At 37.2% G+C, this 18,795-nt stretch overlaps 3 non-coding genes and 4 pseudogenes across 5 annotated transcripts; 2 read left to right on the forward strand and 5 right to left on the reverse strand.

The window, feature by feature from the left end:
* Positions 1 to 4,453: 4,453 nt before the first annotated feature.
* Positions 4,454 to 10,669, reverse strand: LOC147924052 (F-box protein At2g16450 pseudogene; annotated as a pseudogene).
* A 1,254-nt stretch (positions 10,670 to 11,923) lies between these two features.
* Positions 11,924 to 12,521, forward strand: LOC104757286 (auxin-responsive protein SAUR64 pseudogene; annotated as a pseudogene). Its single transcript, XR_015587631.1, has one exon. The product of XR_015587631.1 is annotated as an auxin-responsive protein SAUR64 pseudogene (transcript).
* Positions 12,522 to 13,244: 723 nt separating this feature from the next.
* Positions 13,245 to 13,781, reverse strand: LOC104759503 (putative F-box protein At2g02890 pseudogene; annotated as a pseudogene).
* Positions 13,782 to 14,757: 976 nt separating this feature from the next.
* Positions 14,758 to 14,846, reverse strand: LOC147924053 (small nucleolar RNA Z196/R39/R59 family). The gene has a single exon (XR_015587989.1). It is a non-coding gene; the product is annotated as a small nucleolar RNA Z196/R39/R59 family (small nucleolar RNA).
* Positions 14,847 to 15,045: 199 nt separating this feature from the next.
* Positions 15,046 to 15,132, reverse strand: LOC147924054 (small nucleolar RNA snoR4a). Its single transcript, XR_015588019.1, has one exon. It is a non-coding gene; the product is annotated as a small nucleolar RNA snoR4a (small nucleolar RNA).
* A 41-nt stretch (positions 15,133 to 15,173) lies between these two features.
* LOC147924055 (small nucleolar RNA U31b) lies at positions 15,174 to 15,266 on the reverse strand. Its single transcript, XR_015588008.1, has one exon. It is a non-coding gene; the product is annotated as a small nucleolar RNA U31b (small nucleolar RNA).
* Positions 15,267 to 17,530: 2,264 nt separating this feature from the next.
* Positions 17,531 to 18,142, forward strand: LOC147924056 (auxin-responsive protein SAUR65 pseudogene; annotated as a pseudogene). Its single transcript, XR_015585761.1, has one exon. The product of XR_015585761.1 is annotated as an auxin-responsive protein SAUR65 pseudogene (transcript).
* The last annotated feature ends 653 nt before the right edge of the window (positions 18,143 to 18,795 follow it).

Raw genomic sequence — 18,795 nt, forward strand, 5'->3', positions numbered from 1 at the left:
ATAAATAGGTTTTTCCAGAAAGTCAAAAAACTTGCACATTGAGAATCAAAAACATTAGCCATGCAAAAAATATGGCACACGTACTTAATAACATTAGCCATGCAAAAACATGAAAACCGGAAAGGCTAAAAATTTTGAAGAGACTAAAGTTAACAAAACTAAGATTAATGTATGAACTTAATAGTGTCGACTAACAGTAATAATAATCTAACAGAGAAACACTACAGGTCATTCACAGAAAAAATTAAATTACCTTGAATTAGAGATTGATGCTTGAAAGTTAAAAAACACTTCAATAATACAATTCTTTAATACTCAGAAAACAATTTTTCAAACTTGTTTATGTAGTCAAGAAAAGTTTATATATAATAAACAAAGAGGTGTAAGACATAGAGGTGTGAAATGTAAATGTGTAAAAATTAATAGATGTGAAACAGGGAGGTACAACAAAGAGGTGTAACACATAGAGGTGTGAAATTAGTGTAAATATTAATGGATGTGATTTTTGAAATCAGGAGGTACAACAAAGAGATGCAAAGACTAAGAGGTGTGATTTAAAATGGGTAAAAATGAATGGATGTGATTTTTGAAACCAGGAGGTACAACAAAGAGATGCAAAGACTAAGAGGTGTGATTTAAAAGGTGTAAAAATGGATGGATGTGATTTTTGAAACCAGGAGGTACAACAAAGAGATGCAAAGACTAAGAGGTGTGATTTTTGAAAGATGGGAGTGCGACGAAAGACACGATTAATAATTTTAAACTGTTGGATTAAAACTGGAATCAATCTCATCCGTTGGATTAAAAGTTGACACAAAAAAGTGGGTTTGCTATTATATATAAACTAGGAAAGCGACCCGTGCTTTGGCGCACGGGGAGGTGAAATCCTAAATTGAAATTTAACATTTGTAATTCATCCTAAATTCTTTCTTTTCTCAATCAATTTGATCGTTTTCACTTCTTGCTATTGCTTTCTGTTGATTAAAAAGCCAAAGATTCATTTCAATGTTATTATATTTTATGTTGTCACATACAAAAGTTAGCCTTTTTTTGAGCTTGATTTACTATGAACATTACTTTTAACCATATATAAAATTACACTTATGTTTGTCTTCGACCATATGGTGCTATATATTGGTATCCTTTCTTAATTCGCTATTAGAAATTGTCTTTGTTGTTGATCATTATCAATCGAAATACATACGAGGCTGCTTCTCTCTTGGTTTATTTACTATATCGAGAAAGTACTAAATGCCACTTGTCGAAGGAAGGTCGAAGATTGGGATCGGAGTAGATGGCTGGATTGAGTTTCGTTTCCCTTAATCTATGGATTTACGTGATATCTCTTTCCATAGATTACTGATTCACAAATCGCAATCAATATTCCGATGCTGTAAGCAAGTGGAGTTTGTATACAAATGATTTACTATGAACATTACTTTTAACCATATATGAAATTTCACTTATGCTTGTGGATGTTTTTTTCTCTCACTTTTAGATATGTACAAAACCGAGTTTTATATGACCGACCAATCAAACCTAATTGGTTAGTATAGAGTAACTCACATTCTTCAGCTACAACTTTTAGATATATATATTTGGCTGTAATGCTTTCCACAGTTCCATGCATGTTGGTCTCACGTTTTCCCTCAAAAGACCCCTTCTTTCCTCCCTTTTAATGGGTTAATCTTGATTGCTTTATTTCCTACTAACACATTTGATACATGGATTTGTAATATTTGCTTCAAATCACATATTCCTCTTTGGAAAAGAAAAAAAATCAAGACGTAACAGACTAAGAATGCATATAGACAAAAACTTGTAAACTCATCAGCTATTCAATCAAAGCAATTCAATTAAACTACAAAAGTTCAGAAAATTAATAAAATATAGAACAGAGGATTTTATGTTGGTCTCTCCCAATCCATCCTATTCCACCATGTCGGCTGCACTCCATCCAGGCTGCATCCTCTTTTATTTGATTTCCCACTTATGTCTATGAATCGGTACCATCATGTTCTTCAATAAACGACAGCGAAAACGAAGTCGATGTGGTGAAACAGGTGATAATAATATCTCACCTTTTGATGTTCTCTTCTTTAGGTTAAACACTAATTTTATAAATTTCTTGCATTTTTTTTTTTGGCATTCCAGATCACTCTAAAAGTGACTGTTATACATTATATTTTTAAAAAGTTGTATATACAGATTAGAAAGTCATCAAAGACTAAATAAGTTACCTTTAGTAGATCTTTTCTTTCTAACTTGACTTGTCATTTGGTCGTGCTTACGCTTTCTAGAATTTGATTTTGTGTTGTCACAAGTATGTCTGGCTTTTTCTTCGGCACTCTCTATTTCCATGCTCATTTGTAATATTTCTATATATTATCAAAATGTTTGACACCCAGAAAGTATAAGAAATTATAATTCAACTAAAATTTTTAAAAACTTTATTTACAAAAAATGTAAACTAACTTGGATCATGAACATCTAATGGAAAAAAATAATAATAACATTTATACCATGTTTGTTAGAAAAAATAAATAGGTTAAAATAAGAACATATTATAATTATACCATGTTTGTTAAAAAAATTTGGCTTATCCGTAGCTCTAGCATCACTGCATGTCATCATGCCTCTTGTATCTTGGTTTTGCTTTTTCCAGAAAGTCAAAAAATAAAATCTGCACATTGAGAATCAAAAATATTAGCCATGCAAAAATATGGCACACGTACTTAATAACATTAGCCATGCAAAAACATGAAAACCGGAAAGGCTAAAAATTTTGAAGAGACTAAAAGTTAACAAAACTAAGATTAATGTATGAACTTAATAGTGTCGACTAACAGTAATAATAATCTAACCGAGAAACACTACAGGTCATTTGCAGCAAAAATATTAAATTACCTTGAAGTAGAGATTGATGCTTGAATGTTAAAAAAATACTTCAATAATACAATTCTTTAGTACTCAGAAAATAATTTTTCGAAATTTGTTTATGTAGTCAAGAAAAGTTTATATATAATAAACAAAGAGGTGTAAGACATAGAGGTGTGAAATGAAGGTGTAAAAATTAATAGATGTGAAACATGGAGGTACAACAAAGAGGTGTAACACATAGATGTGTGAAATTAAAAGGTGTAAAAATTAATAGATGTGATCTTTGAAACCAGGAGGTACAACAAAGAGATGCAAAGACTAAGGAGGTGTGATTTAAAAGGTGTAAAAATTAATGGATGTGATTTTTGAAACCAAGAGGTACAACAAAGAGATGCAAACACTAAGGAGGTGTGATTTAAAAGGTGTAAAAATTAATGGATGTGATATTTGAAACCAGGAGGTACAACAAAGAGATGCAAAGACTAAGAGGTGTGATTTAAAAGGTGTAAAAATTAATGGATGTGATTTTGGAAACCAGGAGGTACAACAAAGAGATGCAAAGACTAAGAGGTGTGATTTAAAAGGTGTAAAAATTAATGGATGTGATTTTTGAAACCAGGAGGTACAACAAAGAGATGCAAAGACTAAGGAGGTGTGATTTAAAAGGTGTAAAAGTTAATGGATGTGATTTTTCAAATCAGGAGGTACAACAAAGAGATGCAAAGACTAAGATGTGTGATTTAAAAAGTGTAAAAATTAATGGATGTGATTTTTGAAACCAGAAGGTACAACAAAGAGATGGAAAGACTAAGAGGTGTGATTTAAAAGGTGTAAAAATTAATGGATGTGATTTTTGAAACCAGGAGGTACAACAAAGAGATGCAAAGACTAAGAGGTATGATTTAAAAGGTGTAAAAATTAATGGATGTGATTTTTGAAACCAGGAGGTACAACAAAGAGATGCAAAGACTAAGAGGTGTGATTTTTGAAAGATGGGGGTGCGACGAAAAGACACGATTAATAATTTTAAACCGTTGGATTAAAACTGGAACTAATCTCATCCGTTGGATTAAAAATTAACACAAAAAAGTGGGTTTGCTATTATATATAGAAACCAGAAGGTACAACAAAGAGATGGAAAGACTAAGAGGTGTGATTTAAAAGGTGTAAAAATTAATGGATGTGATTTTTGAAACCAGGAGGTACAACAAAGAGATGCAAAGACTAAGAGGTATGATTTAAAAGGTGTAAAAATTAATGGATGTGATTTTTGAAACCAGGAGGTACAACAAAGAGATGCAAAGACTAAGATGTGTGATTTTTGAAAGATGGGGGTGCGACGAAAAGACACGATTAATAATTTTAAACCGTTGGATTAAAACTGGAACTAATCTCATCCGTGGATTAAAAATTGACACAAAAAAGTGCGTTTGCTATTATATATAGATTGGAAGTTTCTGTAAGTTTAGGGTTCTAACTTTTGCTGATAACACATCAACGGGCCTACAAGTTCTGCATCTTTCATTCACTCAGCATATGTCTTTGTATCTTTTTCTGGGTAAAATTCATACATTCACATGGTATCATCTTCATCTGTATCTGATTCTGATTCTGAATCATTTGTGTCCTCAAATGGAGCATGAAACGGCATGAGTAGTTCTAAATCGTTAAGATTCTCAACGTGGTTCACAAAGGTGCGAACGTTACAACGTATCTCAAACCCTTCACCAAAACCTTGGATTTTAACACGTTGGAGAATGTTCCTCTCGGGATTGAAGCAGAAAACATAAAACGGTTGGCCAGATGTATACTTGCGCATGGAAAACACTATCTCACCCGAAGCAGTCGCTCCAGCGATGTAAACGTGACGACGGAAGAAAACCTTATCGGTACTCTAAGTGTAAGTTGTTAAGGATATGCACGTATCATGTCAAGGATATGACAGCATCGTATAATCACACCTGCAATATATTGTTTCCTTGTATATTACATTCCTTAGTTAGCTAAACCTAGAGTACCTCTATCTCGACTCATGTATATATATCAAGCTGTAACCTCTTCTGTAATAGACAACAAGATACACAGTTTACATGGTATCAAGAGCCACATCGATACTCCTCTAAATTTTTTTTTTTCAGCCGCCTCTCTTTCTTTCTCTGTTTTTCTCTCGTTCCCCTTCCTCCACTTTTCAGATCTGCTCTCCGTCTCTTCTTTTCCCAATCCATGGCTGCCATTGCTGAAACTGTCGATACTCAAGGTCTCCTCAACATCAACATGATGAACATCACCAAACTCACTTCCACAAACTACATGACGTAGAGCCTTCAGGTTCATTCTCTCCTTGATGGATACAACCTTGCTGGCTACGTCGATGGCTCCTCTGTTCCTCCCGATCAGACGATACCCAACACCGAATCCAGCTTATGCGACATGGAGACGTCAGGATAAGCTCATTTACAGTGGTCTTCTCGGTACTCTCTCCCCTGCTCTGCAACCCCTCGTCTCTAAGACAAAATCTGCAGCCGAGATGTGGAAGACGATCTCTGCAACATACGCAAATCCAAGTTGGGGTCACATACAACAACTACGTCTACAAATTAAGCAAGCCGTTAAAGGTGACGAATCTGTTGATGAATACATGCAGTCACTCACAACTCGCTTCGACCAACTCTCTCTTCTCGGTAAGCCGCTTGCCCATGAAGAACAACTTGAGTTCATCTTCGGTGGACTCCCTGAAGACTACAAGTCTGTCATCGATCAAGTTGAGGGTCGAGAAACCCCTCCATCAATCATCGAAGTTCATGAGAAGCTCATGAACAAAGAAGCCAAGCTCCTCGCAGTTGCCCTGTCCAATGTCACCACCGGTCCAATCTCCGCTAATGTTGCTGTCACTCGTTCTTCACACAACCCAGGAAAGCAGCCTCATCGCCCTCGCCAGCCGTGGTCCAACAACAAACACCAGCAGCAATATCCACGACAGGACAATCGTGTCACCCGAGGATACCAAGGCAAGTGCCAGATTTGTGGTGTCTTTGGACACAGTGCGAAACGATGCTCTCAGCTCCAATACCAACCCTCCTACGGTTCTCAGTCTGGTCTCCTTCCATCTCCATTTCGACCATGGCAACCGCGTGCAAACCTGGCATTAGGACATCAACAGCCGACAAATTCGTGGATCCTTGACAGTGGTGCCACTCACCATATGACCAGTGACCTTGGCAACCTGGCATTGCATCAGCCGTACCATGGTGATGATACGGTTCTCATTGGTGACGGCTCTGGCATTCCGATCTCTCACACTGGTTCACTGTCCTTGCCCTCTTCTACTAAACCTTTATCTCTCACAAATGTCCTTTGTGTACCAAACATTCATAAAAATCTCATATCCGTCTATCGACTTTGCAACTCTAACATGGTCTCTGTTGAATTTTTCCCTGCTTTCTTTCAGGTGAAGGATCTGATGTCGGGGGTCCCGTTACTCCGCGGCAAAACTAGTGGCGAGCTTTACGAGTGGCCGGTTTCCCTCTCCACCATCACCTCCTTCTTTGCATCCTCCTCCACAAAACCATCTCTCAAAGACTGGCACTCTCGTTTAGGCCACCCCTCCCACTCTATTCTTAAAACAATTGTTTCAAAGTTTTCCCTTCCTCATTTACAATCAGATTCACAGACCATGTTGTGCACTGATTGTGCTATTAATAAAAGCCACAAACTCCCATTTTCACAAACTTCTATTCTCCACTTATCCCCTCCAATTTATCTTTTCAGATGTATGGACCTCACCCGTTATTTCTGTTGACAACTTCAAATACTATCTAATCCTTGTTGATCACTATACCCGTTACACCTGGATTTACCCACTCAAACTCAAGTCACAAGTTCACGACACATTCATTCAGTTCAAAGCTCTTGTTGAAAACAGAGTTGGACAACGCATTGGAAGCTTATACTCCGACAATGGTGGTGAGTTCTTAGCACTTCGCCAATTCCTCGCAAGCAATGGCATATCTCATCTCACTTCTCCACCACATACACCTGAGCACAACGGAATCTCTGAAAGAAAACACCGCCATATTGTCGAAACTGGATTATCACTTCTCACACATGCTGGTCTTCCCCATAAATATTGGACCTACGCATTCTCTGCTGCCGTCTACCTCATCAATCGTCTTCCAACTCCTGTCATCAATATGGAGAATCCACTCCAGAGGCTGTTTGGTACGCTCCCGAACTACGACAAGCTCCGCGTTTTTGGGTGTTTATGCTTCCCGTGGCTACGACCCTACACCAAACACAAGTTAGAGAATCGCTCTACTCCATGTATCTTCTTGGGGTACTCCTTAACTCAGAGTGCTTACATCTGCTTACAACCGAGTTCTGGTTGCATATATATCTCTCGGCACGTCAAGTTTGATGAACAAAGCTTTCCGATGCGCAATCCCTCTTCACCATCAACAGATTCTCCATCCACATCCTCGTCCTTTTCACAACCCTCTGCAGTCCTTATATCTTCTCCAACCTCGACACAACTTAATCCCACTGCCACAACACCGCCGCCGCCACTCGTACTGCCACCGTCGCAGCCGACAGGATCGCCGACATCAGATCATCACCGGTCAGTAAACACGGAAACCCTCAACAACCTGGATCGTGAGGTCGCAATAATCGAGCCCAATCCACCTCGACAATCAACACAACAATCTCAAACAAATCCACCAGCTCAACTAAAACAATACCAAAGACGCCAACCCACTAAAGGCCCAGTAACCAAGCCCACTCAAAATCCTTCAAATCTAAATCCACCACCACTCGCTCCTGTCACGAATACTTCATCCTCAAACCCGAACCTCACAATAACCTCACCGACCTCGACTCCATCAACTATAAACCTGACCCCGACCATCCCGACTCAAACTCACCCGGCCCCGGCATCTGTTCAACAACCGTTACCGACTAACCAACATCCTATGAAAACTCGCCGGAAAAATAATATAACAAAACCCAACACCAAGCTCAACCTCTCGGTTGCCCTGTCTCGCCATATACCCCATGAACCAACGACAGTGAACCAGGCTCTAAAGGATCGACAATGGCGAGGAGCCATGTCCATAGAAATTGATGCTTTTGCTCGAAATCAAACCCTTGATCTTGTTCCACGACAACCTCATTTAAATGTTGTTGGCTGCAAATGGTTGTTTAAGAACAAATTTCTTTCTAATGGCTCTCTTGGCAGGTGTAAAGCGAGACTGGTCGCCAAGGGTTACTCTCAACAGCTTGGCAGAGATTACGACCAGACCTTCAGCCCGGTGATAAAATCAACAACAATACGATTGGTGCTGGATGTTGCTGTCTCTAAACCATGGCCTATCAAACAGCTCGACGTGAACAATGCCTTCCTCCAAGGCACTCTTGAAGATGAAGTATATATGGAACAACCACCTGGGTTTGTCAACTCGGATTTCCCAGATCATGTCTGTCGTCTTCACAAGGCAATATACGGTTTAAAACAGACACCGCGTGCTTGGTACACTGAGCTAAAGAATTATTTGGTGGGTGTCGGCTTTGTCAACTCACTTGCAGATACGTCCTTGTTTGTTCTCCGACATGGCAAGGATTATGTCTACCTCTTAGTCTATGTCGACGACATCCTCATCACGGGTAGCAACGGAGCACACATTCAACAAGTTCTTAATCTCTTGGCTGACAGATTCTCCGTCAAAGACCCTGAAGACCTCAACTACTTCCTTGGTCTTGAGGCACATCGCACCAGCAAAGGACTCCATCTCTCTCAACGCAAGTATATCGTTGATCTTCTCCACTCCTATGACATGACTGACGCTAATGCTGTTAGCTCTGCTATGGCTTCTTCTCCCAAGATCACGATCAACTCTGGTAATGCATTATCGGACCCTACACCTTACCGCAAACTTGTAGGTAGTCTTCAATACCTTGCATTTACAAGACTAGATATAGCATTTGCTGTGAATTGACTGTCTCAATTTATGCACCGACCAACTGATGTCCACTGGCAAGCGGCCAAGAGAGTTCTTCGCTACCTTGCAGGCACACCGACTCATGGTATATTTTTCTCTGCGACCAACCCACTCTCCTTACACACCTACTCTGATGCTGACTAGGCAGGAGACTCCCATGATTATGTGTCAACAAACGCTTACATTGTCTATCTTGGTAAAAGTCCCATATCCTGGTATGCTAAGAAACAGAATGGAGTTGCTCGATCTTCTACTGAGGCCGAATACAGAGCTGTAGCCAACACAGCTGCTGAACTTCAATGGATTTGTAATCTGTTGTCTGAACTTGGGATCAATCGCACTGCACCACCAGTGATCTATTGTGACAATGTTGGTGCCACATTTTTGTGTGCCAATCCAGTATTTCACTCTAGGATGAAACACATTGCTATTGACTACCATTTCATTCGGGGGCAGGTCCAACAAGGTCTTCTTCGTGTTGCACATGTTCACACAGCTGATCAACTTGCTGACGCACTCACAAAACCACTGACACGTCAACGGTTCCTGGAACTTCGCAGCAAGATTGGAGTGACATCAGCCGCTCCATCTTGAGGGGGGATGTTAAGGATATGCACGTATCATGTCAAGGATATGACAGCATCGTATAATCACGCCTGCAATATATTGTTTCCTTGTATATTACATTCCTTAGTTAGCTAAACCTAGAGTACCTCTATCTCGACTCATGTATATATATCAAGCTGTAACCTCTTCTGTAATAGACAACAAGATACACAGTTTACATAAGTATGTTTGGACCAATCCTGTTTCGCTACATCCTCTAGAACCCAAACATGCAACTCATTATTGGCATCAGCGACGAGATTGTTTTCCAAATACTTGTCGATATCACCCTTATAAGTAGCAGCCTCATAAAAGTCGAAATCATCCTCCCAGTAAATCATAGCTAACTTGCCCTTAAAGTTGATCAATCGACAAAACCTTTCAACGTTAATGAAGCTAAACTTTTCAGACCTCACATCGAAGCAAACAATCATATAATCAGTCAATAATACGGGATGAGCACCATCCGTGTAAACCCATCTATTGTCGTCACCTAAGTAGTACAAAACACCATCGATGCATACCCCATCACTCTTAATATTATGTTGTAAGGAACATTCGATCTTTCTCCACCTCATATCTGTAACAGTTCCAAATGTAAGAATTACATGATTACCAGGACCACCATCGTAAGCCATGTACAATACCTTGTATTGCTTGTCAATGGGATCAAACCCGAAAAAGCTATACGCCTTTCTGTAAGTATACCGTTTAGGTAATACTGCGTACTCTCCTGTGTTGGGGTTACAGATCAAAGGTTTACTTTGGTATCGACAACCATGGAAATAGATCAAGCCAGAGTTGTAGCCACATGAAAAGTACTTAATGTTACTATAATGATTGATTCGTATATCTTCTGGAGAGAAGATCTTCAGATGAACTTCGGCGGCTGCTACAAGAGTCGAGGATGATGATTTATCATATGCTTTCTCAAGCTGAGGCAACGAGAAGAAGCTCCACACACCACAGCCTATGGCTTTTGTGTTTTCGTTGTCGTTTTCTCCGACGGCGAATAAGAGGCGCGACTTAGCCAAAAATGACTTGGTCATGTACAATTCCTTGAAATATGCGGTACTCAACATTGATGCCCATAGCTTCGACACGCAATGAAACCTAGCGACCGACTTCTGAGGCAATCTCAACAATATCTCCATGGCGAGATCAATCGATATGGTAGATGATGAATTCATGATTGCCGATCCAACTAAGAAAGAGATAGATATGTTTAAGACCTAAAGTAACCTAGCTATATGTAATACTAAAGAGACCTAGGTACCATTACATTACGTGAATATATATTCCGATTTTAGTCGGTTAGCGAAAACCAAAAAAAGTGGGCTAATTTTACGTCCAAGTGGGCCGCCAGCTTTTGACTCTTCTTAAGTAAACGCTGCCGTTTCTTAACTTGGAGAAGACGTATGGTGCAGCCGCATATAGTCTGGATAGGTTTCATCGAATACCTTATACTCTGTTATACAACCATCTATGTAACAAGGTTGAACAAAATAAAAAAAGTCTGTGAGAAGGCACACATAGACTACAAGAACATATGGTTTGACCGATATATATTGACCTAAATGCTTTTCATCTTTGCATCATCATCAGCACATGTGTTGATGACGTAAAACAGAGATTAGAAACAAAAGATCAAAATAGATTCAACAGAAACAAGAACCGATAAATTTGACACAACGTTCATAGGAAACGCAGTCTCAACATCTCATCTGATCTAACAGGTGCTCTTATACTAAGCTAACAAACAGTGTTAACTAACGTAATCCGTTTGCCCTTACGTTGACATTGCTTTCCCATTTCCACCAGCTCACCATCACACGTGATCCACTTCTTCTTATCTTGACTTCACATGTGCGGCAGCTACTCTCATTTCCTATATCATGTGTTTTATTGTATTGATCTATTTGATCATTGATTATATATATACAGATTTGTTGTTCCCTGCTTGATCTAATATTTGTGTGACTCACAATTTTGGAAGTAAGTAGCTGATGGATCAACTACTCAACATGGGACCCTTAAGAAAACATAAGTTTGGGTTTTGGCTGCACTTGTCTTCAAGACTTGTCTGCTTGACAAGTTCTCAACTGCGTACTCATTATATATTTATATAATGTAACAACTGCCTCTTGCATTCTTCTTCATCAAAGTCTTAGTACCTAACTCTTGTCACATAAATGACCATATAGAATTTTCACACCCACATGATCATGTCTTTTCAGCTCTCACAAGAAGGTTGTGTAGTCCACAAGTTCACTGCAGACATGATTGATTACCAACTAAAGACCCCCATGAGTCGCATTGACTAGAAACATAAGCACGTGTTGTGTCTGGTTAGGTGCTTAATAGTTTGTCACTAATTCTGTCTAAATTTGTTAATATCTCTCCTTCTATATAATACAACAAAGCTTATAGCATTCTTCATCAATCAGAACTTGCACTAATACAAAGATTTCCTCAATACAACTTTCAAGTAATAATCTTTTTATTGCTTTCCCAGAGAATAATGATGAACACCAAAAAGCTAATCAAGATGGCCAAGAAATGGCAACAGAGAGCAGCTCTCCACAGGAAAAGAATCTCATTTCAGAAGTCCAGTGCTACCAGTAGCTCAACCGCTGTAGAGAAAGGATGTTTTGTTGTTTACACAGCGGATAACAAACGCTTTGCTTTTCCGATAAGCTACCTAAGCAACTCTGTTTTTCAAGAGCTCTTGAAGATCTCTGAAGAAGAGTTTGGCCTCCCAACCGGTGGACCAATCACCTTGCCGTTCGATTCAGTTTTCTTAGAGTATCTCATCAAACTGATACAAGGAAGAATCGATGGAGATACTGAAAAGGCTCTGTTAACGTCAATCTCTAGTGCTACATGTTCTTCACAACGCGCTTTGCAACTACAAGAACGGAGTCAGCAATTGTTTGTATTTTAGAGTATTTGATACCATTACAAAAAGCTATTTGTGAATATGGTTGCAGTTAGATTACACTGAAATACAAAACATACACAATTTACTCTCTTTATATTGTTTTTGCATAACTCTAACACAAACCTCTTATTGGATTATTCATCAACCATAACTTGCATTTAAAGAGTTTCTAAAATACAGCTTACAAATCACTTTTGCTTTCCGATCTATTTGCCCACAAAATAGGGATGAATGAACGAATACAAATATGATAATCAAGATGGCAACGTAGAGCAGCTCTCAACAGAGAAGGGCTGTTTCTTGGTTTACACGGCAAATAAAGAACGTTTTGCTTTTCCGATAAGTTACCTTAGCAACTCTGTTTTTCTTGGAGATATCTGAAGAAGATTTTGGCCTCCCCACGGACGGACCAATCACGTTGCCTTTCGAGTCGGTTTTCTGAAGATGGAGATTGAAGGAGAAAAGATTTGTGAGTTCTGTTTCTTAGAGCTCTTTGCAACTAACAAGAACAGAGAAGTACACAGTAATTGCTCGTATATATGTTTCTGATCCCATCACTTACAACAAAGACAGAAGCATGTGCTCTCTCTGTCTCTAATCTTTGTAAAGGAATGAACAAAAACAATAATCTTCTCAACACTTTATAATAAGTCACATCAACAATGGAGAAAGAAGAGGTTGGTTTGTTCTTTCTTATTAAACACTTCAGTCACATCTAACGGTTCCATCTATTGAGTCAAAGGTAAATATCAAAAGTGCATAAACGCCTAAATAAGAGCACAAAATAATATTGCTTTCACCCAACTCCAGTGGATCATCCCAAGCTATCTTCTTGCCCTTTTTCTTTCTTTGTGTGATTCCGAATATTTTGTAGCCCTACGTGGAGCATGGAATGGCTTGAGTAGTTCTAAATCGTTAACATGAAGATCCTCAATGTGGTTCACAAAGGTGCGAACACTACAAGGATTCTTAAACCCTTCACCAAAACCTTGGACTTCAACACGTTGGAGATTGTTCCTCTCGGGATTGAAGTAGAAAACATAAAACGGTTGGCCAGATGTATACTTGCGCATGGAAAACACTATTTCACCGGAAGCGGTCACTCCAGCGATGTAAACGTGACGACGGAAGAAAATCTTGTCGGTACTCCAAGTGTAGTTGTGTTTCGACCAATCCTGTTTCGCTACATCCTCTAGAACCCACACATGCAACTCATTATGGGCATCAGCGACGAGATTCTTTTCCAAATACTTGTCGATATCAAACTGATAAGTAGCAGCCTCATAAAACAGTCCTAAGAGCCGCGGCTTAGACGAGGAGTTGGTCAGAAACAAGGACTTGAAGTACGGAGTAGCGAGCATTGATGCCCATTGCTTCGACACGCAACGACAAGGGAGCTGATGATTTCTTCATCTTCGCTTTCCTAAAAAGCCAGAAATTGAACTTGCGCAGCAGAAATGACAAGGAGAATCAGAACGTCTCTCTCTCAGCAATTTCTTTAGGGTTACAGCCGCTGAAGACTCTCCAAGACATGTAAACCATGTAAGCTACAATTAAACCAATTACAAGTAGATAGGTCGGTTCGGTTCACTAAACCGTAAACCATGTAAGCTACAATTAAACCAATTGACTTTACCCATCTCTCGATCAAAGCATATATTGGACAAGAACTGGTTTCTTTTATTTGCTGAAATATGACAGATTACCAACAAGTAGAAAGAAGTTCATCCCATTGTGAACAACAGGCCAGGTTGAGATACATTATGGACCATCACTTTTGTAACGTCCACCATCTCCACTGTTATGAAATGGCATTACGAAGTGCCAAACCATCTCCATGAAGACCAATGCTCGGTCGATGAAGCTCTTTTATTAAAAGAGTTTGATACGTCGTATATTTTGCTTAATATGAAAAATTGACCAAACTTCTTTAAAATTAAAGAAGTAAAACACTAATATTTACATTTAAAAACTTGTAACATCTTTTACAACAAATCATTGAAAAAGTTCTTCATAGTAATCAGATAATCCACATGAAAGCCACTGCCACACCAAGAGAAGCAAGAAGGAACAATAAAACAAAAGATGATAACGAATAACATAAGGATGATTTAGAAAACCAAAACAAAACCAAAAGATTGATAAAAATAGATGTAAACAGGTATTAAAGTAACAGGTAGCTTATGGTTTATAAAGAAGCTAACAGTGTCGCAAAGCCTGATTTCACTTTCTGCCTAAGAAAAACGAAATGTCCAAACACATTTTTTTAATCAACTTTGGACATCAGATACCATAGGCAAATCTCATCACACAAACAACACAAAACAGGATTAAAACAGCAATCTCAGTCGAAAGATGGTGATCTAGTGATTTAAATAATCATTGAATAATCATTCAATTTGGACATAATTTCATCATTGATTGCATATAACAAAAGGATCTCAAAACGAAAAAAACAAACGAAAACACAAGAAGAAAGAGAGAAGAGGTCAGATGGTAGTGCATGTCTAATGAATCAACACTGTATTTCTGATTTGCAGACGTATGGTAATTATTTCCTCATTCCTCCCTTCAAAGATCAAAACTTTGGATCAAATTCACAATATTGAAAACGCAAAGACTTAAGGATCAGAGAATAATGGCAAATCAATCACTCTACCGAAGCAGATCAGACTGGGTGTCACAAAACATTAATGCCATCTCATCATATCCCATTGCAGAAAAGATTAAGATAAAACGAAAGTGATTTGAGAGAATCAGACAAAAAAAAAGTCAATCACCATGTTACATTCCATCGTAATGGATGCAGATTAAGACTGGGGCGACATTTTCATATCATCACTTTCCCTCAAATCTGAGCTAACAGTAAATACACAAACAACACCTAATTCGCAACCAACACAACCTAATAGACATATAATAAGATTGACACGAAAACCCTAAAAAACACACGAACAAGACATGATTCGAACTTCGAAGTTGAGTTGAGGAGGAGCCTCTCTCTCTCTCTCTGTTTTGAGTTGTCTGCAGCGACTGCCTTATTTATATAGAGAGGCAGTTTGATTTCAAGAGGTAGTTGCTAATAGGGTTTTCGGTTCATTTCGGTTTATTTTGGTTTACTTTTACTAAAACCGGTATTCCAAAATTTTCTCAAGGTCTTTAAGGTTTAATGGTTCGTTCTATCTGTCAATCTCATCTCTGACTGAGAGAACATGAGAGGACCCGCATAGTTAACACATGCATCCAATTATTGATAATTTTATCTATATACTTATTTTGTTTTAGATCCACACGTTTATAATCTTTTCCAACCAAAATCTTTACTTGGTTTATAATATTTTAAAAACACAACTTGTTAACTCATCAAACTCCAAGAACAAAATTATTTCTTTTCTCATAAAATTTATAAAATTCATGAAGAGCAGCATAGTTAACACATGCATCCAATTATTGATAATTTTATCTATATACTTATTTTGTTTTAGATCCACACGTTTATAATCTTCTCCAACCAAAATCCTTACTTGGTTTATAATATTTTAAAAACATAATAAAATATACTAATAATATTTTATTTGATATGAATCATATGATATATAGAAATATGAGTACACTATAAGAACATATTAATTATAATAAATAATATCAATTCTGCTATATCATCAAATAATATCAACTGTATCATATTCTCAAATAACCATAACCGTATATAGTTAAACAATATTTCTTAAAAACAGTATTTAAACAATATTTAAACGGTTATAGTTAAGGTTAAACAATATTCCTAACCATAACCGATGGTTAATAAACCATAAACGTGACAACCGTAACTATGGTCATGCCTATGTATAGCTAATAAAACATGTGTGTTTGTTGTCCATCTTTCTTCTTTAAACTCCAAAACTTGATTCAAACATCAAATCAAGGTCTTGCGATGTCAATTCTTCTTCCTTAGATCCAAAAATAAAAAAATTAATGAAAGAATATCAACTCATCTATAAAATCATACACAAAAATATGGTTTGTAGCTCATAAGAAATAAAAAGCACAAAAGTAGATAAATATGATAATTTATGTTTTACATCAATATTTATAGTATTTTAAACTTTTAAAAGGTTTCGAAATATAAAATTTGAACCTTTTAAAAAGTTTTAATATTTATAATATTTTAAAACTTTTAAAATTTAAAATTATAATATTTAAAAACTTTTTAAAAGCTAAGAACTTTTAAAAGTTTCAATATTTATAATATTTAAACTTTTAAGAATTTTAAAAATTATAATATTTTTTTGAAACTTTTTAAAGTTTTAGTTTGATCAAATAAAAACCGGATCAAACCGAATAATTTTTAAACTTGGACGCTTGATAAATCAAGCTTTCCTGCTCATTTGTTGTTGGAAGCATATTAATCTTATTTATAATGGTTCTGAACCATTGTCTAAAACTTTTCTAGCCAATGTGGGATATTGTTCATAGGTTCTTTTATTTCCATAAATTTAAAATTGTCCCTTTTCTAAAAAATTCTGGAAATTTTAAAAAATGTTAATGAAGACATGTCAAATCCTGATAGGTTGTTTTAAAATAATTCTTAATATAGAAAATTCTGGAAACTTTAAAAAATGTTAATGAGTGACATGTTTTATTACAATTGGATGTTTAAAATCCTAGGTGGACAGCCTTAGAAGCTTATAGCTTCTACTTTTTATTAGTATAGATTGGTTCTGTCAAGATCCCATATGTGGTCCTTGGTTTGAAAGGGAGATTGTTGGGATACAATCCAAGTCTCACATCTGAAGTTTAAAGGAACTATAATTAATATATAAAGGGTTAGGGTCAATCTACTAATAGCCAATTGGTTTTTAGTTAGAAGCCCAAAATAAGCCCAAATTTAACAGGTTCATATACCACCCACACCCACATGGTCATGTTGTTAATAATTTAAATCCACAAGTTGATTTAGCAGATATGTTTGGTTACTAATTCTGGGACAAGAACTACATAAGCATGTGATTCTGTCTTCTTAATTTGGTTGCTTTTTAAATATATCTAAAAACTTCTTAAGAGTTTCTCCTTCTATATAATACAACAAAGCTTATAGCATTCTTCATCAATCACTACTTTCATTCATTCAGAGAGTTCTACACTACAACACAACTTACAAATCTGTTTTTTTTTTTTTGGCTCTCTAAGATGATCAACACTAAGAAACTACTCAAGATGGCCAAGAAATGGCACCAGAGAGCAGCCCTTCACAGGAAAAGAATCTCGTTTCAGAGGTCAACTACTACTATTACTACTACTAGCAGCTCAACAACTGCTGTGGAGAAGGGCTGTTTCGTGGTTTACACGGTTGATAAAATCCGCTTTGATTTTCCCATAAGTTACCTGAACAACTCTGTTTTCCAAGAGCTCTTGACAATCTCTGAGGAAGAGTTTGGCCTCACGGCAGGTGGACCAATCACGTTACCGTTCGATTCGGTTTTCTTGGAGTATCTCATTAATTTGATCCAGCGAAGAATAGATGGAGATACAGAAAAGGCTCTGTTAATGTCAATCTCTAGTGCTAGATGCTCCTTGCAACTACAAAACCAATACTGTAGTACTACTCAACAATCGCTTGTATTTTAGAGAAATTGACTGTAAATATTCTTTTCTTTGTACAAAATTCTACTGTATTAGATAGACAGATCATTTGAAAAATACAAACTACTATTTTCGTCTCTCTCTCGCTCTCTTTTAGATTGTCTCATCTAAATTTAACTTCACATGCTCTTAAGAACAAATCATCGAGAGGCATTTCACTGAAAGTCTAAAACATATCTACTCTGATACTATATTTTCAAGAAAAATGGTGCAGCGGCGTGTAAAAACGTCATTCATAATCGAATTGCCCTTACAACAAAAAGACTGCATCAAGAACATGTCGTTTGAATCTCAAGGAAATATGATTTTTTAGCAGAAATTGTTGATTAGCTGCTTAATCTCTTGACCAGAAAATCTATGGACCTACATGTTCTTCATCCTTGCTTCATAAGCACATGCCTATCTAATTGATCATTAATTCTAACCAGATTTGTTGTCCTTGATTTCACAAAAGATTTGTTTGTCCCCTGAATAATAAGTACTTGATCTATTATTTTTGTGACTCGCATTTGATTTAGCCGATGGACCACTAACCTACTAAGGACCCCTTATGCTAACAAACAAAGCTGTACAGATGCATGAGTTTGGTAATTTTTGGCTTCTCTTTTATGTATGAGTTCTCATTAATCATTATGTATATAAATGTTCATATAGTATTCATAGTTTCATACCCACATGAATAAGTTGTATAGTCCACAAGTTGCTTTGCAGACGTGTAATTGATTAATGAGT

Source organism: Camelina sativa, chromosome 17, assembly GCF_030686135.1.
Source record: "Camelina sativa cultivar CO46 ecotype springtype chromosome 17, ASM3068613v1".
In the NCBI taxonomy this organism is placed as follows: domain Eukaryota; kingdom Viridiplantae; phylum Streptophyta; class Magnoliopsida; order Brassicales; family Brassicaceae; genus Camelina; species Camelina sativa.